Source organism: Papio anubis, chromosome 10 (assembly GCF_008728515.1).
Source record: "Papio anubis isolate 15944 chromosome 10, Panubis1.0, whole genome shotgun sequence".
Taxonomy (NCBI): Eukaryota; Metazoa; Chordata; class Mammalia; order Primates; family Cercopithecidae; genus Papio; species Papio anubis.
In genome coordinates, this window is record NC_044985.1 from 421,448 (window position 1) to 444,793 (window position 23,346).

The 23,346-nt window shown below is 46.5% G+C and overlaps 1 long non-coding RNA gene across 1 annotated transcript; it reads left to right on the top strand.

Moving 5' to 3' along the window:
• The first annotated feature begins 3,372 nt into the window (after positions 1–3,372).
• On the top strand, positions 3,373–23,114 carry LOC103877340. Its single transcript, XR_002516008.2, has 4 exons — positions 3,373–4,257; positions 14,246–14,286; positions 19,057–19,196; positions 19,496–23,114. It is a non-coding gene; the product is annotated as an uncharacterized LOC103877340 (long non-coding RNA).
• The last annotated feature ends 232 nt before the right edge of the window (positions 23,115–23,346 follow it).

Here is a 23,346-nt window from a genome sequence, read left to right on the forward strand (position 1 = left end):
AACGATGTCACACCTACCCAGCCAGACCCGTGCTTAGCCCTGGGAACACAGAAGACCTTGTTCCTGCCTCTAGGGAGCTCCCTGCACAGAGGGGACAGAAAAGGGTATGTGTAATGTGCTGAGGTAGATGGAAGCAAGGGGAGGGCAGTGCCCAGAGGAGGGCTGCCTGGAGGAGGTGACAGCTAACTAAGCACTGAAAGCAGCCAGGCCAAGCTGAGCATGACGGGAAGGGGTGGGCCCAGGTGAGAAGGTAAGAGCCCCAGTGCAGGTGAAGGCGAGGCTGAGGAGCGCCCAGTAGCTCACAGCACAGGAGTTGGGGATGAGGTGAACAGAGGCCACCCCGCAGGCCTTTCTTCAGGGAGACCTCCAGTGGAGTCCAATGTTCAGACATGCCCCTGCAGCGTGCTTGGCTCTTAGAAGGGGATGTGGCACAGCTCAGCACTGGCATCAGGCACTGTGGCGCACTGGCCACTGGGCACAGTTCTCACCAGCACAGTGCCTGGCGAGTCAATGGTCAATAAGTATCATGAGTAGTGGGTTGTGCCTGGGCACCCTGTAAGCCATCGGAGACACCTTGACGGGTGAAAAGGTGTCCGTGAGGTGGCAAATTAAAGAAAAAAGAAAAAGAAAATTTAAGAGAAAGAAATAAGCTTTCCTGTATTAGGCTGACTTATCCCAGAGGCAGCAAGGGGCACAGCCCAGACCCAGGGAAAGTCTTGATAATACTATCTAAGAAGCCAGGACACAAAGGAATGTGCCCTGGAGACTCTCCCAGCACTCCCTCAACATAGGGAGAAGAAAAACAAATTATCCTTTGTTTCATGGAATGAGTTTATAGATTCTTGTTCTCTGTAACTAGTAACTTCAAGTATTCTGTTTTATCTAAGAAGTACAACGAAGGACATGAGAAGCCTGAGAGCTATCTGTGAGCCACAGTAAAGGTTATGAGATAAACCAGTGTAAGGCTCCTTAGAGTAAAACCTGGGTAACAGACATCTGGGTTGCTTGGCAATGGTCATGTGTAATCCTGAGTTATGAACCTGTCACAATTTGATTAATTGTTCTGCCTCTGTATCCTTGCTTTTGTGCCACTGTAACTGTAAGCCTGCTTCAAGCTAACCCACCCCCCACTTTTAGAAGTGTGTATAAAAGTCAAGTGCTGTCGTTGTTCTGGGTCCAGTCTTTGGATGTTAAGTCCACTGGATCTGAGTGCACTCAATACAGATCTTCTCCTGTATACACCCCAAGGTCTCTCTCTGGTCCTCCTGATTCCGCAGCACCGCTTATGGTTTGCTTCTCGTGAATACAGTAGCTGTGGTTATTATGAAACTCCTCGAACTGCCACAGGCCTCCCCAGTGTGCACAAGTGGGTGGAATTAGTGTGACACACCCAGGCTGACACTCATGGCAGTGGTGGGTGGTCACCTCTTGACAAGGAGGGGAGTACCCTGGACGGGCAGCACAGGTGTGTTCATCACCTCAACCTGCACGGAGCACACACTGGGGGAGAGGGGCTGCAACTCTGCCCTCGGGCTGCCCGGCCCCACCCGTCATTCCCCAGAAATTCTCCAGGCACTCACCCTGCCAGGGACTCTGCTGCTCATTCATGTCACCCTCTCCATGGTGACCCATGGTTCTTGCCCTCGGGAGCTCACAGGTGAGGCAGCGGACTCAGGTGCCCACGTGTCTTGGTGTGAGAGGCTGTGACTGAGGTGACCAGAATGTGGCCAAGGCAGGATTCCTCACTGAGGCAGCTCCTCCCTTAGCTGTGAAGAGTGCTCACTCTTCAAAGAGTGCTCAGTGAAGAAAACCCTCGGTTTTGCAGAAGATTCAGGTAACTCTCAAACAGCATGATTCTATGTGTTCAGTGAGTGAAGGAGACGGCTTTCATGATGCTAGTTTGCACAGTGACACAGCTCAGAGACAGCAGGCCCCACCAGACTAGCTAGCCATTCTCATTTTTATTCTTTTTTATTCTCATCCTCAACGGTTGTTATTGTGAAATGTCCCCATTATATAAAAGAGTGTAAAATACGTGCCATTTCAAGAATAACAACACAGGCCCTAGAGAACCTACCCCAGGTTAAGAGACAAGACTTTACTAACACTTGCCATTCCTCCCTCCTTGGCAGAGGTGCCTATGGTCTAGAATTTTGTGTTGATAATAGCCTGGTTGGGTGTGGTGGCTCAAGCCTGTAATCTCAGCATTTTCGGAGGCCGAGCTAGGAGGATTCCTTGAGTCCTGGAGTTCAAGACCAGCCTGGGCAACATGGTTTGACCCCATCTCTACAAAGAAAAAGAAATAGCGTTATTTTTCCCAACATGTGCATCCCTGCCATCTGCTGCTCACTTCCCCCTTGTTCGGACTGTGTGGGGCTGGGACCACCCTCCCTCACCCTGTGGCTCACTGCTTTCGCTCCCGGTTGTGTGCTGCAGATTCACCTATGGTGATGGATATGGCTGTAGAAGTCTGCTTCATTTTACCTTGTGTAGTGTTTGATGGTGGGCATTTGCCATGATTGATTGTTCTGTTCTGGTCCTGAGGAGCATGCGAGCTGTTGCCACGTGTTTGCAATTATGACCATAGCTGCTGTGAATATTCTGGTACCTGCTAGTGTGCACGTGCAAGGGATTCTGGAGGGCAGTAGTTCTCGAAGTTGTTCTGGGAACACATGGGATCCCAGACACATTCACGGGGGCTGTGAGGTCAAAACTGTTTTCATGATAATACTGACACATTATTTGCCTTTTTCACTGTCATTCTCTCACAGATGTGTGTTTAGAAGGTCTGCTCAACTCAGGCACCCAATATTTTCCAAATGGCCCATGCATAATGCTGCAAAATCATGCATGGTTAAAAGAACCATTCAAAGTGAGACAAACCAATGAATTTTAATGTATCCAAGTATGACAATTCTACTGGTATGGTTTCAGATTCCACAATTGCAACTAACCTTTAAGGAAGTACCACTTAACAAATTTTGGTGTAAAACCTAGACAGAATATCCAGTTATCCGAAAGACTACTGGAAGACTCCTTTCTTTTCTAACTCTGCACAAGGCTGAATACTCTTCTCATACTCCGACCAAGCCAACAAAACACACAGACTGAATGCAGAGGCAGTGTCTGGGTCCACGCCTCACACGTTGCAACCTGCATGGCTTCCTGGCTGTTTGGAGATGGCTTTTTTTTTTTTTTTTGAGACAGAGTTTTGCTCTTTTGCCCAGGTTGGAGTGAAGTGGCGCAATCTTGGCTCACTGTGACCTCTATCCCCCAGGTTCAAGTGATTCTCCTGCCTCAGGCTCCCAAGTAGCTGAAATTATAGGTGCAGGCCACCACGCCCGGCTGATTTTATATTTTTAGTAGAGATGAGGTTTCGCTATGTTGACCAGGCTGGTCTCAAACTCCTGACCGCGGTTGATCCACCCACCTCGGCCTCCCAAAGTGCTGGGATAACAGACGTGAGGCAGCATGCTTGGCTAGGGATGTTTCGTAAATTTGCCTTTTATCAATGTCACTAGACAGTTTCACCGGGAAGCCTTGGCACATTAATGCCAGAATTCCTGGGTTGTGGCAGGGATTTGAAGGCTACTGTACAGTTGGGCCTCCAAATCTGTGAGTTCCTCATCCATAAAATTCAATTAACTGTAGTATTGAAAATATTTGGAAAATAATTTGCATCTGTGATGAACACGTGCAGAGTTTTTTTTTTTATCATTATTCTCTAAACAATACAGTAAAACAATTATTTCCATAGCATTCATTGTTTTAGGTATTACAAGTAAACTAGAGATGATTTGAGGCATACGAGACCAGGTATGTAGGTTATATGAAAATACTGTGCCACTTTATACCAGGGACTTGAGCATCTGTAGATTTTGCTATCCGTGGGTCCTGGGATCAATCCTTTGTGGATACCAAGAGACAACTGTATTAACATTTTAAGAAACTGGTAACCACAAGTGCCTCTGACACCTTAACTTCTTTCCATGACCTTTGTCTGTTTCAGCTATGACTTTAACGGAAGGTGGTGGGTAGACTTCACCACAGTGGGAAAAGGGTGGCGACAAATGGATTCTGCATAATCTTCTTAATGTGACAACTTTCCATTTCAAACAGGCAGGCACTGAGACATCAAAGCAGCCAAGTGCCGCCCTGACGTTGAGCCCACCGAGTGCTGAGTGCCGCGTGCCGCGAGGCTGCTGCTGTTGGCTCTGCGTGATCAGGAGAGCGGAGATCAAAGGTGCCCATTATGTGGTGAGTGCCGTACCTGTGCCTGCCTGCGTCGGGCCTGGGAGACTGTGCTGACAGGGCACTTTGGGGCGGCCCCAGCCAGGCTGACTCAGGCTCTGGTGGTTCCCAGGGTGGAAGGAGCCCAGTGCCAGGTGACAGAGAGTCACCTGGAGATGGCTTCCTCTGGTTGCTCCCAGGGCCTGAGGGCTCCCAGGTGGTTTGCTGAGTGAACTATTGGAGTGATGGTGGGGCTGGGCTTGGGTTGGGGTGCTCATGTTTATGGTCTCTCTAATGGTCTCTCCACAGAGACTTCGTAGCTCAGCTCTGTGGCCACCCCGGCTCCTCTGCCCTTTCCTGGAGCTCCAGAGCCTCTTCTTGGCAGCCCTGGGCCTGCCCCCTGCTGCTGGGGGTTCACATGGGGCCCTTTCTGTGGGCAGCATCCTTCCAATTCTGCTGTGCCCTCCTCTCTAAAAGCGCCTTTCCACTGGGCACAAGGCCGGATAACAGGTCCTCCCGATGCTGCCACTCTACTGGCACGCTCCTCAGATGTGTGCCGTCTTTCCCACGCTGGCCTGCCACAGCAAGGGCTGGGCTGCCTTGCTCTCTAGTGCACTCCAGGGGCTGGAGGCTGCTGGGAGCAGAGAGCATGTCCAATATGTGTGGTGCACCAGTGGATGAATGCACCAGCTCAGTAAACCTAGATCACTGAGCTTCAATAATGCCTAACTCACACGGTTAAATAAGACAACATCAGGCAGTGATCCTAGCAGTTTTAGATCCCTGACCCCTATGAAAAATCTGAAAAATGTGGTCAACCATCTCCTCAGAAAAATGCATGTATGCAAAGCAGCAATTTTGTATATGTGAAACAGTCCCTATAACATTTATAAAATTAAGAAAAAAGGGAGGGGCAGAAACAAAATTAAACACAGCCTTCCCCATGCTCAGCATTGATCAGTAGGTCAGCCTCCTCTCTGACTTGCTTCCTCATAGCTGTTTGGTGTCTGTTGCCTCAGGATTGCACGAATCCTGTTACAAAATTAGAGCTCCCCTTAACTGCTCTAGAGATAACCACTTGAACATTATGAAATGTGAGGTTTTCCCTCTGAGATATCCTTGCAGGTCCTGTATATCACTGAAACTACTGATGCCAGCTGGTCTGAAGGATGCTACTGATGCCAGCTGGTCTGTAGGACCCCACTTGTGCCAGCTGGTCTGAAAGACCCTATGAAAAGCTTACTGAAAGACCCTATGAAAACCTGACTCACCGAAGAGTGCAGTTTCCACCTCTTGATGACTTCATCCCTCTTACCCTGACCAATCAACAATTCCAGTTTTCTAGCGCCTCACCCTCCATATTCCCCTTAAAAACCCTCCTGGGGGAGATGGATTTAAGTGACTCTTCCCATCTCCTTGCTTGATACCCTACAATCATTACACTCTTTCTCTGCTGCATCCCTACTGTCTCAGTGTATTGCTCTGTTACTGTGGAGCAGGTTTATTAACCTGGCGGTCCTACAACACACACTCACCGGAAGTTATCCTAACACCCACCCCACACATTCTCTGCCTAGTTTATACTTTTCCTCTATGTGCGTTTGAACTTCTTGCACATATCTTTAAGATGAATTGCAGCTGATAGGCAGAAAACCCTGCTTCCTCTGTGGCTTATCACAGTCCACATTGTTTTTCCTGCCTCACAAAACGTCTAATCAGTGGCAGGGCAGGCTTGAAGGTGGCCTGCTCCATGGAGTCATTCAGGGATCCACCGTCAGGATGTGGATTCAATGTCCTGAGGCTGTAGGGGGTGGTGGGACCCTGAGTCTGGCCCACCAAACCGTCCTTCCCTCCCATACCTCTGAGCCTGTGGTGGGAGGGGCTGCTGCAGAGGTCTCTGAAATGCCTTTGAGGCCTTTTCCCCATTGTCTTGGCTATCAGCATTTGCCTTCCTTTTAGTCATGCAAATTTTTGCAACCTGCTTAAATTTCTCCCCCGAAAATGGGCTTTTCTTTTCTACCTCTTGGCCAGGCTGCAAATTTTCCAAACTTTTATGCTCTTCTTTTTAACGATAAGTTCCAATTTTGGGTCATTTCTTTGCTCATGCATATGAGCAGATTGGAGCACAGACTGTTAGAAGCAGCCAGGTGACTCTTGAATGCTTTGCTGCTTAGAAATGCCTTCCACCAGATACCCTAAATCACCTCTCTCAAGTTCAATCCATAGATCCCTAGAATAGGGGCACAATGCAACCAGGCTTTTCGCTAAGGCGGAACAAAAGTGACCTTTACACCAGTTCCCAATAAGTTCCTCATTTCTATCTGAGACCTCCTCAGCCTGGACTTCATTGTCCACATCACTACCAGCATTTTGGTCACAACAATTTAAGCAGTCTGAAGGAAGTTTTGAGGACTAAGCTCTGATTTTTTTTTTTTATCTTACCCAAATTCATGCCTAAGGGGTCTAGGGAGTCATGCCCTACAAACCGTATATTCTCTTCAGATGGATTTTATTTGACCTTATATACTATGTCTCGCTTTTCAATCTGACTCTGGCGTAACATTATGAGACAAGGAAAAAATATTTAACCGCGAAAGACATTTCTTTGCCATACCTTAAAATTGCCCTGCAAAGTCTCTTGTGGGAAAAATCCACATTCTATAGAGAATCCCCTTCCCTCTTTGTTTTCCTTCCTTCCTTCCCAGATTCAGGAGATAATCAACTAAGAGCCAGGAAACCTTTTAGTCCAATAAAAAACAATTCACAACCTGCTATCTCTAAAGTCTGCTATCTAACAGCTTCCTCTGCACAATAAAACTTGGTCTCCACAATCCTTTATCTTTAACCTGAGAACATTCTGTTCTATCCATCCCGGGTCTTCAGACAACCTCAACCAATCATCAACCAGAAAACATTTACATTTACCTAAAACCTGGAAGCCCCCACTTTGAGTTGTCCTGCCTTTCTAAACCAAACCAATGTATTTCTTAAATGTATTGGATTGATGTATCATGCCTTCCTAAAAGACATAAAACCAAGCTGTATCCCTACTACCCTGGGAACATGTTCTCAGGACCTCCTGAGGGCTGTGGGCCATGGTCACTCATATTTGGCTCAGAAATCTCTTCAACTATTTTACAGAGTTTGACTCTTTTCATCAACAGTTTCAAACTTTCCCTCATCTTCTTGTCTTCTTCAGAGCCCTCCAAACTCTTCCAACCTCTGCTTCTTACCCAGTTCCAAAGCCACTTTCGCATTTTAAGGAATCTTTATAGCAGTGTCTGTCTCCTTGGTACCAATTTTCTGTGTTAGTCCATTCTTGCACTGCTGTAAAGAAATACCTGGCACTGGATAATTTATGAAGAAAAGAAGTTGAATTGGATCATGGTTCTGCAGGCTGTACAGGAAACATGGCGGCATCAGCTTCTGGGGAGGCCTCAGGAAACTTACAATCATGGTGGAAGGTGAATGGGGAGCTGGTACTTCACATGGCCAAAGCAGGAGGAAGACAGAAAGAGAGGGGAGGTGCCACACATTTTCAAATAACCATTTCTCATGAGAACTCAAGACAGTACCAAGGTTGACATCCGCCTTCAAGCTCCAATCACCTCCCACTAGGCCCCACCTCCAACACTGGGGATTACAATTCAACATGAGATTTGGGCGGGAGCACAGATCCGAACCATGTCACTGTCCCTTGCCCAGACCAAGGCATACTTAACTTCCCCTCTCCCTGAGCGCCCTATGTTCTGAGAATCGCATTATTGTGTTGTTGCTTGCAGCTCAGTGTCTGCTGAATGCTGTCCTTTAGAGGGCGACACAGTTTACTACTCACTTCTTAGGCTAGGTACTAGCACATTGTAGGTGCTTAGTAAGTGCTTGTAAATAAATAAGCCACTCAGAAAAAAACTGCTACAGTGAATCTGACTCTGATTATAAGGAAGTGTGGTCTCCTCTGCCTATCTTAAGGCTTTTACTTCCCATGCTACCCACCCCTTCTCTATGTAGGTTGGACTGTCTCTCCCCATGCCCTAACTCTGCTGTGTCTAGGACATCTTTGCAGAACTGCAGGTGGTCAGGAATGGGGGAACCTCAAGGAGGACATAGTAAGAGATGCAGCTAGTGTGGGAGGCAGGGCCCAGGCCTGGGAGGCTGTAGGCACCCCCAAAGGCCTGAGGGATCCATGGAAGGGCTGAACAGGGATGATGCTGTTGAATTTTCACTCTGGAAGCCACAGGAACTGGGATCTGAGGGATGAGAGGAGAGTCAGGTCAGTTTCATCGAGCAGCATGTCCTGGATGGCCAGTGCACTCTAGGTGCCGTGGGGATATCAGGGAATAAATGGGGATAAGGAGTCTGGGATGGTGAGGGAGATGGACTGGCCAACAGTTGGCAGTTGGCAGAGTGGTGGTGAGAGGGCACTGGCAGGTGTGGGGGGCGGGGAAGAGGCCTGAGCAGAGGGGAGGTGAGAGGGCACTGGCCTGTGTGTGGGCAGGTGTGGGAGGTGGGGAAGAGGCCTGAGCAAAGGGGAGGATCGGGGCACACCTGCAAGCTTCCAGACTCACTTCCTGTGAGGCCGCACCCAGGATGACCCCGCCTTCCCACCGGGACAATGGGGAGGGAGACTGGAGCTCCGTGGCAAGCTGATGGGTTTTAGTTTTCTGAGGGACCAACGCCAACCTGACCTCTCATGCTGATGCAAAGAATTGCCCATAAAATGTCTCCCTCAAAGGTGGCTTGGTTACCGCTTGCAGGGCAATGTTGCTGAAGGCCCTGTTTGCTCAATTCTCTTCATAAGTACCTAACGCTTACTGGCTTAGTCCCATTTTCTGAAATCCCAGATTGTCCCTTTAAGGATAACTTATCTAGAAAAACAAGAGCCTTTGCAGACTGCCCCTCTAAGCAATATGCTTTCTCATTTAACAGAGTATCTCCCCTAAGGAAACACACTGTCAGAGGCAAAGGCCTCAGGCGGGAAGTGTTTTATTTGACTTGGTGGAATCTGATGACTGGTTCTGCTGAGTGTGGCCTGGACAGCATGCTGTTATACAAAGACCAGAGCCTTTGAAACCTGCATACTTCCTCACATGCGAATCAGTTTATGCTTCTCCGTGGACTTTGACAACCCGGGAAAGGAAGGTTCTGTTGCCATCATTTCAGATGAGGAAGTGGAGACAGAGAGGGCCATGGACTTGGCTGTGTGCCACACAGCTCATTGGTGTTCATAGAAATGGGAAGGAACCGACATCTTCCAATTGCTGTCATCCTCTCAGGTCCTCAGAGCTAATGTCTCTCGCAGAAGGGTGCTTGCGATCCTGATGCATGACCGTGTGGGGTTATGTTATGTTCTCTTTACTGTGCTGACAATAGTGTGTGACTTTAGTTCCTCATTTATTTAGGCCTGTTATTGTTAAAATATTTAAAATAGACACATTAGCATAAACTCCATCAAAATGGTTAACATGAAGTTTTTGGATCTTTAGAGATACAAGGTCCAACTGTTTGAATAACCCTGTCATACGCAGCAGCTTGCAGAATGTTAGGCATGATGACGTGCAATGTGTTTTGCGTGTTGCATGAGGAACAGCAGTGGGGCCAGTTTCTGACAGCTGCTGTCACCTTGATAATCTACCCAGAGCCTGGGGACTCAGAAAGCCTACATCCTTACATTCCTAAGGTTGGGTTGGGCTCTCGAAGCTCACAGGAGAGCCTGGCATCACAGATTTGCCAATTTACTGGTGCCCCAGACACTCACCTCTATCTGAGTTGTGGATTCCCTCCTTGCAGTTAAGTTACAGATGACTTCCAAAGGGTGTGACTGACTTGGTGTTTAATGACATCAACTCAGAGAGCTGAGGTCCTCATCTGCACATCAGGGCTGAGGTTGCCTGTCAAGCCAGACTCTTGCCAGCTGACAGAGCATCACCTCCTGGAGATGGGGTGTGAATGGCATGGCCAGCATTCATCTGTGTGACTTTCGGATGACACAAACATTTCTATAGCTTCTACTTCTGGAAAAGATAGAGTAATAAGGACCCGATTTACCTCCTGTTTGATAAACGTAAAAATATGGGACACATTATTGAAATAACAGTTGTCAAGCTATCAGGCACTAGGCAATGAAGGGGAATGATCCATGAGAACAGGGAAGCAGGTGAGTGGAGCCCTGCGCTTGGCCCAGCGCACGACACAGTTGGTAAAAGGAAGAGGCCAGGCAAAGCTTGGTATACTCACTGAGATGAAAAAAAGAGATGAAGTTAGGAAGTCCAAGGCAGCTGGAATTCACAGGAGAGAGAGGGGTACACAGTGAGAGCTGTGGAGGTCTGCAGAGAGTCCCCCCCTACCACTCAGCTATACTGGTCAGAGGATAGAAAAGAGAAAGCGCCTCATACAACGTTAGAGGGAGCATTCTCCATAGATCAAACAGGGCTGGGAATAGTGCCTGTTCACCCCAGCCAGAGTAGAAAACAAATTCAGGGGGCTCTGGGTAGAGTACTTAGAAGGGTTTTCCTTCAGTGGAGGATGAAATTAGCCTTAGGCTAAATGCTGCTCTGATCCCACTCAGCAAAGCATAAAAGCAAGATCAAAAAGATCAAACTCAAAACAAAGTTCAAAGCTATTTACAGGAATATAAAATATACAGCATCTGACAAAGTAAAATTCATAATGCACGGCACTCAATCAAAAGTTACCAGCATGCGAAGAAAAACAAGTGACCCACAGTGAGGATGAATATCAACCAACGTGATCCAGAAATGACAAATGATACAATAGAATTGGAAGACAAGGACATCAAAGCAAGTATTGTAACAATATGTCATATATTTAGTATAGTAGAGGAAGAGGTAGATCATGTTAACTAGATACAAAGAAGATTTAGAAAAGATCCAAACCAAACTTCTCGAGATGAAAGCCACAATGCGTGAGATAAAAATACATAGGATGGTTTAGACAATTAAGAGAAAATGACAAGAGAAGTTAAAGACAAGGAGAGAAACTATCAAGAAATACAAAACAGAGAGAAATGAAAAATAGAGAAACAAGAGGACTAAAAAATAGTAGCGAGCTGTGGGACACCTTTAAGCGGTTGAATATCCAAATACATGAGTAATTATAATTGCAGAAGGGGAGGGAGACAGAAAACATATTTTAAGGAATACAATTTTCTTCAAATTTTCCAAATTTGTTAAAAATTATATCCCATAGACTCAAGAAGCTCAACAAACCTCAAGCATAAGAAATATAAAGAAAACAGCACCAAGACACATCATAATCAAGTTGCTCAAATCCAGTGATAAGGGAAAGTCTTCAAAGTAGTCAGATAAAAAAGAAATATTAGGGACAAAGGAACAGATATAAGGATGACAGCAAATTTCTCATTAAAAACAATGTAATGAGAAGACAATAGAACAACATCTTTAAAGTGCTGAAAGAAAATACTCTTTACCTAGAGAAAATATCTTTCACTTAATGAAATAGAGACCTTCCTCCCCCTAACACACAAAAATGGAAAGAACTGATGAGCCTCAGACCTGCGTTACAAGAAATGTGAAGGGAGGTCCTTTAGGTAGATGGAAAGTAACACCAGATGGAAATGTGTGTCTACACAAAGGGATGAAAAGCAATAGAAATGTTATTTAAAAGAGAGAATCAACTTTTTAAAACAAAATAACAGTGCATTGGGGATTTGTAAAATATGGACAGGTAAGCCGTGTGACACTAGCACAAATGCAAGAGACAAAACACAGTATATTGTTATAAAGGTCATAGACAGGGCAAGTATTCTTAACTCAAGAGTCTGAAATCCAAAATGCTCCAAAAAAATTCGGAACTTTTGGAATGCTGTCATGATGCTCAAAGGAAATGCTCATTGAAGAATTTTTGATTTCAAATTTTCAGGCTAAAGATGCTCAACCAGGAAGTCTAATATTTCAAAATATTCAAAAATCTGAAAAAACCTGAAATCTGAAACACTTCTGGTCTCAAGATTTTGGATAAGGGATACCCAACCTGTGTTGCAGTTGAGGTGATATAATATCACTTTAGTGCATAGACTGTGAAAATAGGTATAGTGTAAGCCCTAACACAACCACTGAAATAACACAATAGTTGTAGCTGATAATCCAATAAAAGAAATAATGTGAAAATGTAAGAAATCCTTAATTAATCAAAAATGCCAAAAAAGAAACAGAAAACAAATGACTGATTGGATTAAGATAAAACAAATGACAAGATACTAGCTTTAAACCCAACCAGATCAATAATTAGATTAAATGAAACAAACCTAAACTATAGCCCAATTAAAGATTCAAGATTGTTTCAATTGGATTAAAAAGCACGCAGCAACCACACAAGTGTGCACACATGCACAGGCAACATTGGATCAGAGGTGAAAGAATGGAATACATTTCACACCAGTGTTATTCAGGAGTCACCATCTTGATACCAAGTCAAGTGGATTTCAGAGCAAGAATGTTACCATGGACAGAGAAGGTCATGTTATAATGACGAAGGGGTCAAACAGTCACCACATAACTATCCTAAACATTTATCCAGCGGATAATACAGCTTCATTATGTGTATGTGATAATACACCACATAACTATCCTAAACATTTATCCAACGGATAATACATGCAGCAAAAACTCAGAAACCTGCAAGCGGTAATGGTTAAATCAAAAAATATAGTTAGACAATTCAACACTCTTCTCTAAATAATTGTTGAAAATAAGTACACAGGGCCGGGTGCAGTGGCTCACCTCTGTAATCCCAGCCCTTTGGGAGACCAAGGCGGCCATTTTGCTTAAGCCCGGGAGTTCAAGACTGGCCTGGGCAACATGGTGAGACATTGTCTCTAAAAAAAAAAAAATTTCCTGGGCCTGGTGGCACATTCCTATAGTTTCAGCTATTCGGAAGGTTGAGGTGGGGTAATTACTTGAGCCCAGGAGTTCGAGCTTATGGAGCTATGATTGCACCACTGCACTCCAGCCTGGACGACAGACAGAGAAAACAAGTAGATGGAAAATCGGTAAGAATACAGAAACAAAACTGGAAACCAAATGTGATCTAACTGACATTTATAGAACCCTCCTGTGTTTAGCAGAATGCACATTTTTTTCAAGCGCACATGACACATTTACCAAGATAAAGTATTCTCTGGGCCACAGAATAAGTTTGAGTAAATGTGAAAGGATTTCTGTCATAGTGAGCATGTTCTCCGACCAAAATGGAATTAAATTAGGAATCAGCAATAGAAAGATATCTGGAAAATCCCCAAGCGTTTGGAAATTAAATAATGCACATCTAAATAACTCATGGGTCAAAACAAATCAAAAGGAAGATCAGAAAGCATTTTAAACTGAATGAAAATGGAAAGACATTATAAAGCTGTAGTAACAAAACACTAAACATAGATGAATAGATCAACGGAATAGGGTAGAAAATCAAGAGATGAACGTATGTGTGAACAACTGATTTTGATGAAGGCATGAAGGAAGGAGAGTGGAGATAGTCCCTATAAACAATGGTCATGAAGATGTAAGAAAATAGTCCAAAAATTTCAGCAGACACGTCACCGAAGAGGATATACAAATGGCTCTTACACACATGGAAAGTGCTCAACGTCATTGGTCGTTAGAGAAATGCAAGTTAAACTCACAGTGTCATATAACGCATTGGAGTGCTGAAAATCAGAAGGAAGTGGGAGTGAGCAGGGCAGAGCTGAGCTGCAGGGCAGAGCTGAGCTCCGGGGCAGGCTGAGGACAGGCAGCGCCATACTGGAGTGGCAGTTGGAGTGTCCCACACTGGGCCGAGGTGGCTGTGCCTTTACATTCTCGTATGGGTGAAGTGTTTCTCTGATCTCATTTACTGCATCCTAGCATATTTATTCTGGTTTCCCTCCCAGATCATAGAGGGCGTAAGAGTAGGGATTGTGACTTAGGCTCCATCGGGGGGCCCGTATTTCCAAGGAACAGAACTGAGGATTCATAACATTTTATTTTATTTTGTTTTGTAGCTGAAATACCTGAAGTTGGAAAACACCACAAGAAAGCCAAGGTAAGTGGTAAAAGCTTAAAATATCTCACTCTCATTTTTGGAATAAAGTGCCTTATTATATAACTTAGTTAGTGAATTTCTTTTTCACCTTTTGTTGTCTTTAGCCACAAATCTCCAGGGAGAATCTTTAAATAATGGACATAATCGAAGCAAAAATGTTCTAAGCCTCTGTCAGTCCAAATGGTGAAAAGCGTGCAGAGACAGCCTGAGAGATGATTGACAGATGGATGGAGGCTGAGGGGGCCCCAGGGAGCCCAGGAAGGCACCTTAGTGGGCACTGATCTTGCATGGGGTTGAGAAGCCTTCTGGAATGCGGGGTGGGGAAGCTGAAAGAGGCTGGGATTTGGAGTCAGGTCTGAGTCCCAGGCCCCTCTTACAAGCTGGAGACTTGGGGCAGGTCAGCTCGTCTCTCTGTAGTGCCTATGGGGCTTTCAGCAGGTTAGGAGGAAGCCGCAGAACTGGGCCTGGGACTGGTGACTTGCTGTCTCCCTCACTGTCTCACTCTCTCTCTCTCCGTCTCACTCCCACTCACTCCATCTCCCACTTTCTCTCATTCTCTCGCCGTCTCACTCTGTGTTCTCTTTCTCACTCATTCTCTTCTCTCTCCCTCACTCTCCCTCTGCCTCTCTCTCTCCATCCGTCTTGTGCACACACTGACAAATGGCGCCGAGTGCTCACTGATAACCTGCAGCCCATATTGGCAGCTGCCACACTGCTCCCTCAGGGAGGCCTTAGGCTCATGGCTTGCATTCTGTTCCCGAGTGAAGCATCTTATCCTGAGTCCCACAGATCTTGTCGTGAGTTTCCTCAAACTGTTGAAGTACAGATTAATAGGTAACCTGGCTGGGCGCGGTGACTCACGCCTGTAATCCCAGCACTTTGGGAGGCCGAGGCAGGCGGATCACGAGGTCAGGAGTTCAAGACCAGCCTGGCCAATATGGTGAAACCCCGTCTCTACTAAAGATACAAAAATTAGCCGGGTGTGGTGGTGTGTGCCTGTAATCCTAGCTACTTGGGAGGTTGAGGCAGGAGAATCACTTGAACCCAGGAGGAGGAGGTTGCAGTGAGCCAAGACCATGCCACTGCACTCCAGCCTGGGTGATAGAGCAAGACTCCATCTATAAAAAAAAAATACGTAACCCACTGACACTGGAAAATACACCGATTTGTTTCTAAATCATGAAGCTTTGCTGCTTGTCTTGCATGTAGGGACTTTTAGCGTGTGTGTTGCTGTCTGTGGTCAGTGACCGGACCCCTGCATTGGAGCCTGCAGTAAAGAGGACAGCTCCAGCATGAGTCCTCCCCTCCCTTCTCCTCAGCTTCCCAGAAAATCCTTTCACCTGTGGCCGACTGTGGAGCATGCCTAAATCTGCTGACATGTCTTCCTCGGATGAGCCTCACATTTGGTGTCCAGTAAACCTTCATCTATTTATTTCTGCCTGGGCAGCCTTAATTTTGGTTGACATTACCATGTTGCGGGCCCTGAAGCAGGAATTTGGGGTCTGGTGGCCCCACTGCCAGTGTGGATGAGGGGTATTCCTCTGGGAGAATTCTGAGCTCAGAGGGTCCTCCAGAGTAGTCGAGGGGCCAGAGGAGGTTTTTTTCCGAGTGGCCCGAGGGTACCTCCAAGGCCAAGAGGCAGATGCAAGTGAGGGAAAGGCCATGCTCCACCCAGGAGGTGCAGCTGGAGGGGCGCCCAGGAAGAAGGAAGAAGTGAAATAAGGACGCACTGGGAGAAGGTGAAGACGCTGTCTCATCGTGTGTCGAAAGTGTGATTTCACTGTGGGGGCAACGGGAGCCCCTGAAGGAGTAATCTTGTTACTCCTTTAAATATGCACATGGTACAAAATTCAAAAGATGCAGAGGGTACGCTGAACAGTGAGTCTCTCCCACCCTGTTCGTCATCTGGGCCCCTTTCTAGGGGTGCTGCCGTGGCCTGTGTGTTCACGTGGAGCAATTCCACACGAACACAAGCAAACCCACACACTCCAAGCCTGCAGCTTTGTGCCGCTCCCTTGCTGTTCCTTTGGATGCTCATGCCACAGTTGCCCATCCTTCTATTTGTGATGGGCATTTGTGTGCTCCTAGACTTTTCGTGTGTGTGTGTGTAGCATGTATTTTCATGTTATTAAGCATATGTTGCCACGATTACTCTTATAAGTCTTATGTGGGAAGACTAGATATGTCTGTGTGTGGGGCATGGCGGTGGCCAAGGGCTTGGTGTGAGCCTGGCTGGCCAGCCATTCTGGAGGACAGACCACCTCAGGAAGCTGGGTTGAGTGCTTGGTGTTCACCAGAGAGCGTTGCAGTCACCTGTTCACCACCCCTACCCACACCCCGCTACCCTGCCCCAGCCTGAGATCCTGCCTAGATCCTCAGCATGCAGCTGAAGGTCTGGCTAAAGTTGATCCTTAATAAATCTGACAAATTAAGCACGACAGGAATAGCCGAATGAATAAATGTTGATAACCAATCAGAGAGGGCTTGAGCCAGGATTGCCGTAACAGAGAAAGCCCTGTCATGTTGCTCTCAGAAGACAATTATTTATCTAACTTTAAAAATCTTTAGCAGTAACTCTGGTCTTCTGTGGGCTAAAAGATCTAGGAAAACAGCCCACCAAATGTCTACATATGAACACAAGGAGGTACTGCCAAGGCGTTCTTTACCTCATTGTCAGTAATAGTGCAAACTCAGAAACAATATGAGTATAGGTTGTTATGGTAATGGTTAAGATAAAATCATGGCACATCTGTGCTGTAGAATACTATGCAGTCCTCATAAAAATGAGACTGTTCTATATTTCTACTCATGGAAACAACTTAAGACTTCTAAAAGCAGCTTTATTAAGATATAACTCACGTACTATAAAATTTAACTATTTAGTCTGCGAGTTAACGGTTTTTAGTATAGCTATCACTGCAGCCGATTTTAAAACAATTTCATCACCCCAGAAAGAACTTTCAGCTCATCTTCCTATCTCCCCATACGCCTCCCCCAGTCCTAAGCAATCTCTAGTCTACATTCTGTCTCTATAGATTTCCCTATTCTGGGCATTTCATCTAAATGCAATTATATAATATGTGGTGTTTGTGACTGTTTTTTTCACTTAGCATGTTTTCAAGTTTCTGGGCATTTTATCCAAATGCAATTATATAATATGTGGTGTTTGTGACTGTTTTTTTCACTTAGCATGTTTTCAAGTTTCTGGGCATTTTATCCAAATGCACTATATGTGGTGTTTGTGACTGTTTTTTTCACTTAGCATGTTTTCAAGTTTCATCCATGATGTAGCATGTATCAGTACTACATTGCTTTTTACGGAATGGTATGGCTATACCACATTTTGTTTATCAATTTGTCAACTGATGGATATTTGAGTTTTTCCTACCTTTTGTCTATTATGAACAATGTTGCTATGAACGTTCACATACAAGTTTTTGTGTGGACATACGTTTTCATTTCTCCTGGGTATATGCCTAGGAGTAGGATTGCTGGGTCATATGGTAAATCTGTGTTTAATTGTTTAGGAAACTTCCACACTGTTTTCCAAAGTGGCTGCATCATTTTAAATTCCCACTAGCAGTGCATGAGGGTTCAAATTTCTTCACATCTCTGCCAACACTTGTTATTATTTGACTGTGTTATTATGGCCATCCTAGTGGGTATGCAGTAGGATTTCATTGTGATCTGTATTTGCAATGTCCTGATGACTAATGATGTCAAGCATCTTTTCATGTACTTATTGGTTATTTGTATAATGCTTCCTTTCAGTAATGTTCTAAGGGCATAAATTGCTCTTCAACTTAAACCAGTGAAATCATGGCTCCTTTTCAGAAGTAGTCTCAGATTTGTGTTTGATATTTGTTCTGACCCTAGGAGGGCTCCTCTCCAGCTGTCTTATTCACCAGTTCTCTCCTGCAAGCCAGCCAGCCTACAGTCTAGGCTGTATATTCATTAAACCCATGAATCTCTTCCCAACTGCTTTCACCACAACCTCCACCATTCTGAAGAGTGCCCTTAAGCTTGAACTTCTGCACACTCTGTTATAAATGAAGTCAGTTCCTTGGGGAAGACACAGGAGTTATTTGCTTAAGACCTGCTTCTTCTCTAACTTCTTCCCTCCCCCCGGCCTCCAGGCAAAATCTCGAGCCTAGCTCTGGAGCTGGGGGTAGGGACAATGACAAGCTTCTTTCCGAGGGATACCCCCACTCCAGGAACTGAATGCTTGGCAGGGTGGCGGGGTGGGGGCATCCTGGGGTCTTCTCCTGCTGTGGAACCATCACCTCCCAAGTTGGAAGAGTTGCTGTCAGGCTGCAGTACTTTCAGTGCACTGTGCCCAAGGTAGAGCCTCAATTCAAGAGAGGAAGCTGGGAGGAAGAGTAGAGGCTCCACTTTTCGACTGCATTCACCCAGTACTTAGCCTCAGCAACAGGTGGCGGGGGCAGGATGAGAAATGCTGACATCCAGCTCCTCGCAGGAAGAAGGCTCTCTGACTGGAAGCAGAGGGGAGAGGGAGCCCTGTGTTGTTGGCTGAGGCAGTCTGGAGTGGTGTCTCTGCCTTACCTAACTAGGAGCGAGGAGGAAAGGTCCTGGTTCTAACACCATAGACTCTCCTGAGTGTATGCCGAGATATGCGCCTTTCTCACCAATGTTTTATACGTTTTCTTGAATACATGTCTCTTCATTTGCTTTTTGCTACTGTGTTTGGCAGTCTTTACTGATTGTGTATTTTAAACCAATTTTCACCATTTTTCCTGGGGACCGGCTCAGTGGAACCCCTCATGCTGGAAGCTGATCCTCCTGAGATGTCCTTTGATCCTCACTGGCCTCATCAGGGCCTGACCTGTGTCCCACGTCCGTGTTGCTCTCTGGCATCAGGCAGTTTCCCAATAGTAGGGGAAAGAATGGAGGTGGGTGAGTCTTCCTGAAACTCTGCTAAATGTGTGATTTATTTTTCCTTCTGTAAAACTTTAGATAGTAAGGCAATCCAATTGTAATGATTAAGACCTCACAGATGACTCCCAGAGAATCCAGAGAAGGTAATGGTGTGCTCACGGAACATGGTGCTGGAATTAGAGGAGCTAGTCACAAATTCTAGAGGGATTCCAGCAGGAGAGTCTCACCGTATTGCATGTGAGTCACTCAAATGTGGCACATCATCCTGACTTCGGCATCATCCAAGTGTAACTGTCACGTTTCTATTTTAAAGCCAAAACAAACAAAGACCCTGCAGCGGTAATGCTATTCCTGAGTCAGAGAGAGAGAGCTGGATCCATGCATCACAAAGGCTTTCTGTGCTCAATGAAAACATTCAAATCTCTTATGAGATCCAGGAGGTCCCTCCTGCTTACCGAGGTTTGTTGGTGTTTTAGCTTCCGTTTTCTTGGTTTTGATTTTGTGTTTCTCTCTGCAGAAGATTGTTTCATTACATTTACTTAGAGCTTTCCCTTGAGAAAATCTCATTCATTCAAAATAGCAGCTTCCATTTACTGAGTGTGTACAATGTGCCAGGTGCTGGTCTTATTCATTCCCCCAAATAGTTATTCACGAATGAATAAATGCTCTTCTAGACACCGAGTGGTACAAGACTGCCATGGTCCCTAGCCTTGGAGTCTACTGGGGATGGCAGAGATTAAGCAAATATTTGCTTGAACAAAGTTGTCAAATCATAGCTTAAAGTGTAAAGGTGGACGTTAGATTACCTCTAAATTAGGGATTTCTTTTCAATGAGGATTACAGTAGGGAAAGCCAACAGGAGTAGGCAAAGCCAGTAAGAATTCCTTCAAAACACAAGGAAAGGAGAGACCGCTGCAATAGGAAAGTGAATAAAGGTAATGAATAACAATTCACAGAAATGGGAGTCCAAATGACTAAAAAAATCCACGAAAACATGTTCACAATGCAAGTTAAAATTAAAACAAGACAGTGCTTTACATGCAACAGAATAGCAACGATCAGACCAGGGACAGGCTCACATGTTGAGAAGGCTGTGGGCTAATGGGAGCCCTGGAGTGTAGACTGCTGCAGCCACCCCAGAGGACTCGGCCCAGTGCAGTGTGTGGGTTGGCCTGGTGCCAGCCGCCCAACTCCTCCTAAGCGTCTTGGAGGAACCCTGATCCAGACCCATCGGGAAATACTCACAGAGGATTGCCTGTCTGTCTGTTTATGATACAACAAGGTGTGGGAACTTGGTGTCCATTACAGAGTGCTGGAAATAAAATAAGGTGGAAACAAACTGTGCAATAACACAAGGCAGCACCGAGAAGCAATAATCTAGCTGTAGGTAGAGCAACACGATACATCTTGAAAACTTACGGTCAAGTGAAAACGAAGAAGAAACAGAATGAGATTTAACGTCTGATGTAACTCACATAATTTATGGCATATGTATATCTACCAAACACCACTACATCTTTTACAAAGAGATGTGCATATTTAAGGACATGCATATTCAGTGTGTCAAATACGTTGGAGTTGGCTCCCGCGTGCATCTAGGAAATGAGGGTGGGAATAAGAAATGAGGGAGCGAGCTATATATCTCTATCTCCGTATCATGTGTACTTATATCTATGTTGACGTCAATTGATCTATAAATTTTAATATAGAAGTAGACAAGGCATAGTCTGTATATTGTGGAATATAAACTCATCTCTGCACTCAATGTGCACAAACCACCAAAATAGAATCTTTGAAAACTACCCCCAAAATGGCACCAATAATGATGTAACTACAGTGGTGACGAGGGATCTGCAGGCTGTAAATTAATGTTGGCGTCGTACCGGGCTCCTCTGGGGAAACATGTTGTGGTGCTGCTGAGGGCTGTGCACAGAGACACGCGCTTTTCTTTTTCTTGTTTTCACGCAAACTTGTTGATGGAAACCTGGAATCCTCTGGAATCAGAAGGGCCGGAGTTCACAAGGTGGAAGGAAAGGGAGGTGAAGCGAGGGACAAGATGGGAAAACAGTTTGACAGGGTGCTACTATGGGAGGATCTGCAACTCTTTTTACATTTTTTTTTAAAAAGATAGAAAATGCGAAAATGTGAAAACTGCAAGGGAGGTCTCAACACAATTCTTTGCAGGTCAGCCTGGAGAGAGGACCCTGCCAGCTGCACACCCGGGGAGGACTGCTCAGGCAGCTCCACATGCTGCCAGCCTTGCGTGAAAGGTGAGCTTGCGATTTCCAGTTACAGAAGGTGCCACTTCATGTTGCGACCCCGGCTGGCCCCAGTCATCCAGTATCCTCCCTTGAGGCCCGTGCAGGCTCCACTCCCATCACTGGGCACTTCCTCTTGCCTCCACCTGGGCAGCTCCTCACGTCCCTCGGTCCTTGGCTGGAATATCATTCCCGGGACTGTAGGGCAGTGTTTTACTGTGGCCATGGCGACTATATGAATACACTGTGGGTGGTCGCTTGCCCGGCTCTCCCACCAGACCTGACCTCATGGTGTGTGGGAACCCAGCCTTGCTCACCACCACGCCCCAGCCACAGGTAGAGTAGATGCCTCTAAATCTTTGTTGGATGAATGAAGGAGTGAATGAATGAATGAGTTAACTGAATCAGCAGCTTCAGGAAAGAGGAGGAGGTGAACGAGATGACCCCAGGGGACCTGAAGATGCCCCAACGACACCTCTCCCTGCTCCACGACCTGTTTTGGGACTACTGCAGATAGCGTAGACAGGATTTCTGACAGGTGCAGGTCTTCCCTCAGCTCCCATGCAGCCCCTCATGGAAGCCTGCCTCTTTTTAATGGGAGTTGTGGATGGAAATGGCCATTCACTGAGCCTCTGGAAGACATCAGGGTGGAAACTGCTGTTCTGTACTAGCGGGGCTAAGCCGAGTTTCTGAGGTAAAGTCTCCATTTACCCTAGAGGTATCGGAGCTGGGAGCTCTGCTCAGATTTGATTCATTTGGGAGCTCATGTGATGTTCCCCGGTAGGAGACCTCCTCACTGCTGCACTGTGGGGCCAGCCATCAGACCGAGCGTGGGGCATGCTAGGGGGCTCACCTTCTGTCCCGCATCCAAAACTGTCAGCGCCTCCCAGGTTTGCTGCAGACCCTGGGCTTAACTGGAGCATCTCCTGGGATCTTTGTGCATGGAGGACACGGGGAGTGAGGGAGGTATTTCCTGCAGCCCAGGCGTCTCCTCACAGCACGAGTGCACAACCTCCCCAGCACTGCTTCCCCTGACGGGCACTGTGGGCAAAGGTGTGCAGGCCGCCCCACTGCCTGGCCCGCAGCTGGTCCCTGCTCAGCAAGATCCAGCGTTCTCTCGTGAACTCTGGCCTCCCTCACACTCTTTTGCTCTCATTTTCCCGTTGCCTTTTTTCCCCGCCACATATTTAGTTTATGTCTCCTTGCACTGAATGCAGAAAGCTTTCTGGAACGAAGCAGCAACTAAATAGATAACTTGACCCCTGCCGGAGTCAGTTCCCTCCTGCGGGTAAGGGGTCCTCCCACGGGGTCACGGGGGAGATGGGGTGAGCGCTGCTGTGGCTTCTGCACATCTCTGCTGTTCAGGAAACGGCAGCTCCCACCATTTAGAGGGATCATAGGGAATGGCACAGGCTGCTGAGGGGGCATCGGGGGCAAGGCCTCTCACCCCTGTGCCTGGGGAGGCTCTCTCTGCCGCCTATGCTCCTCCTCCATGAGTGCCCCATGGGCTCGCCAAGGAGCATTTTCTTCAGTCTCAGGAGCTGCTCCTGCCTGTGGAGGGCGGTGCAGACTGAAGGACGGCCTGAATTCCGCAGTGGGCAAGAGAAAACACTTCGCACACTGGCTCCGGCGTTCACACGCTCACGCACACGCACACGCTCACGCACACGCACACGCTCAAGAAATCAGCCAGTCATTGCCAACCCCCATGAAAGCTCCCCGCACACGTGCAGATCAGGCCACACAGAGATTCGAGATCTCTCCAGACACGCTGAGATCTGGGCTGTGGTGAAGGGAAGGCCGCAGAAGACAAGAGGAAGAGGGAAACTCCTGCTGCGCTTACTCACCGAGCCCATCGGTGCAGGAGGGTGCTACGTGAGGCCTGCTGGCTCCCCGAGCTGCTGGG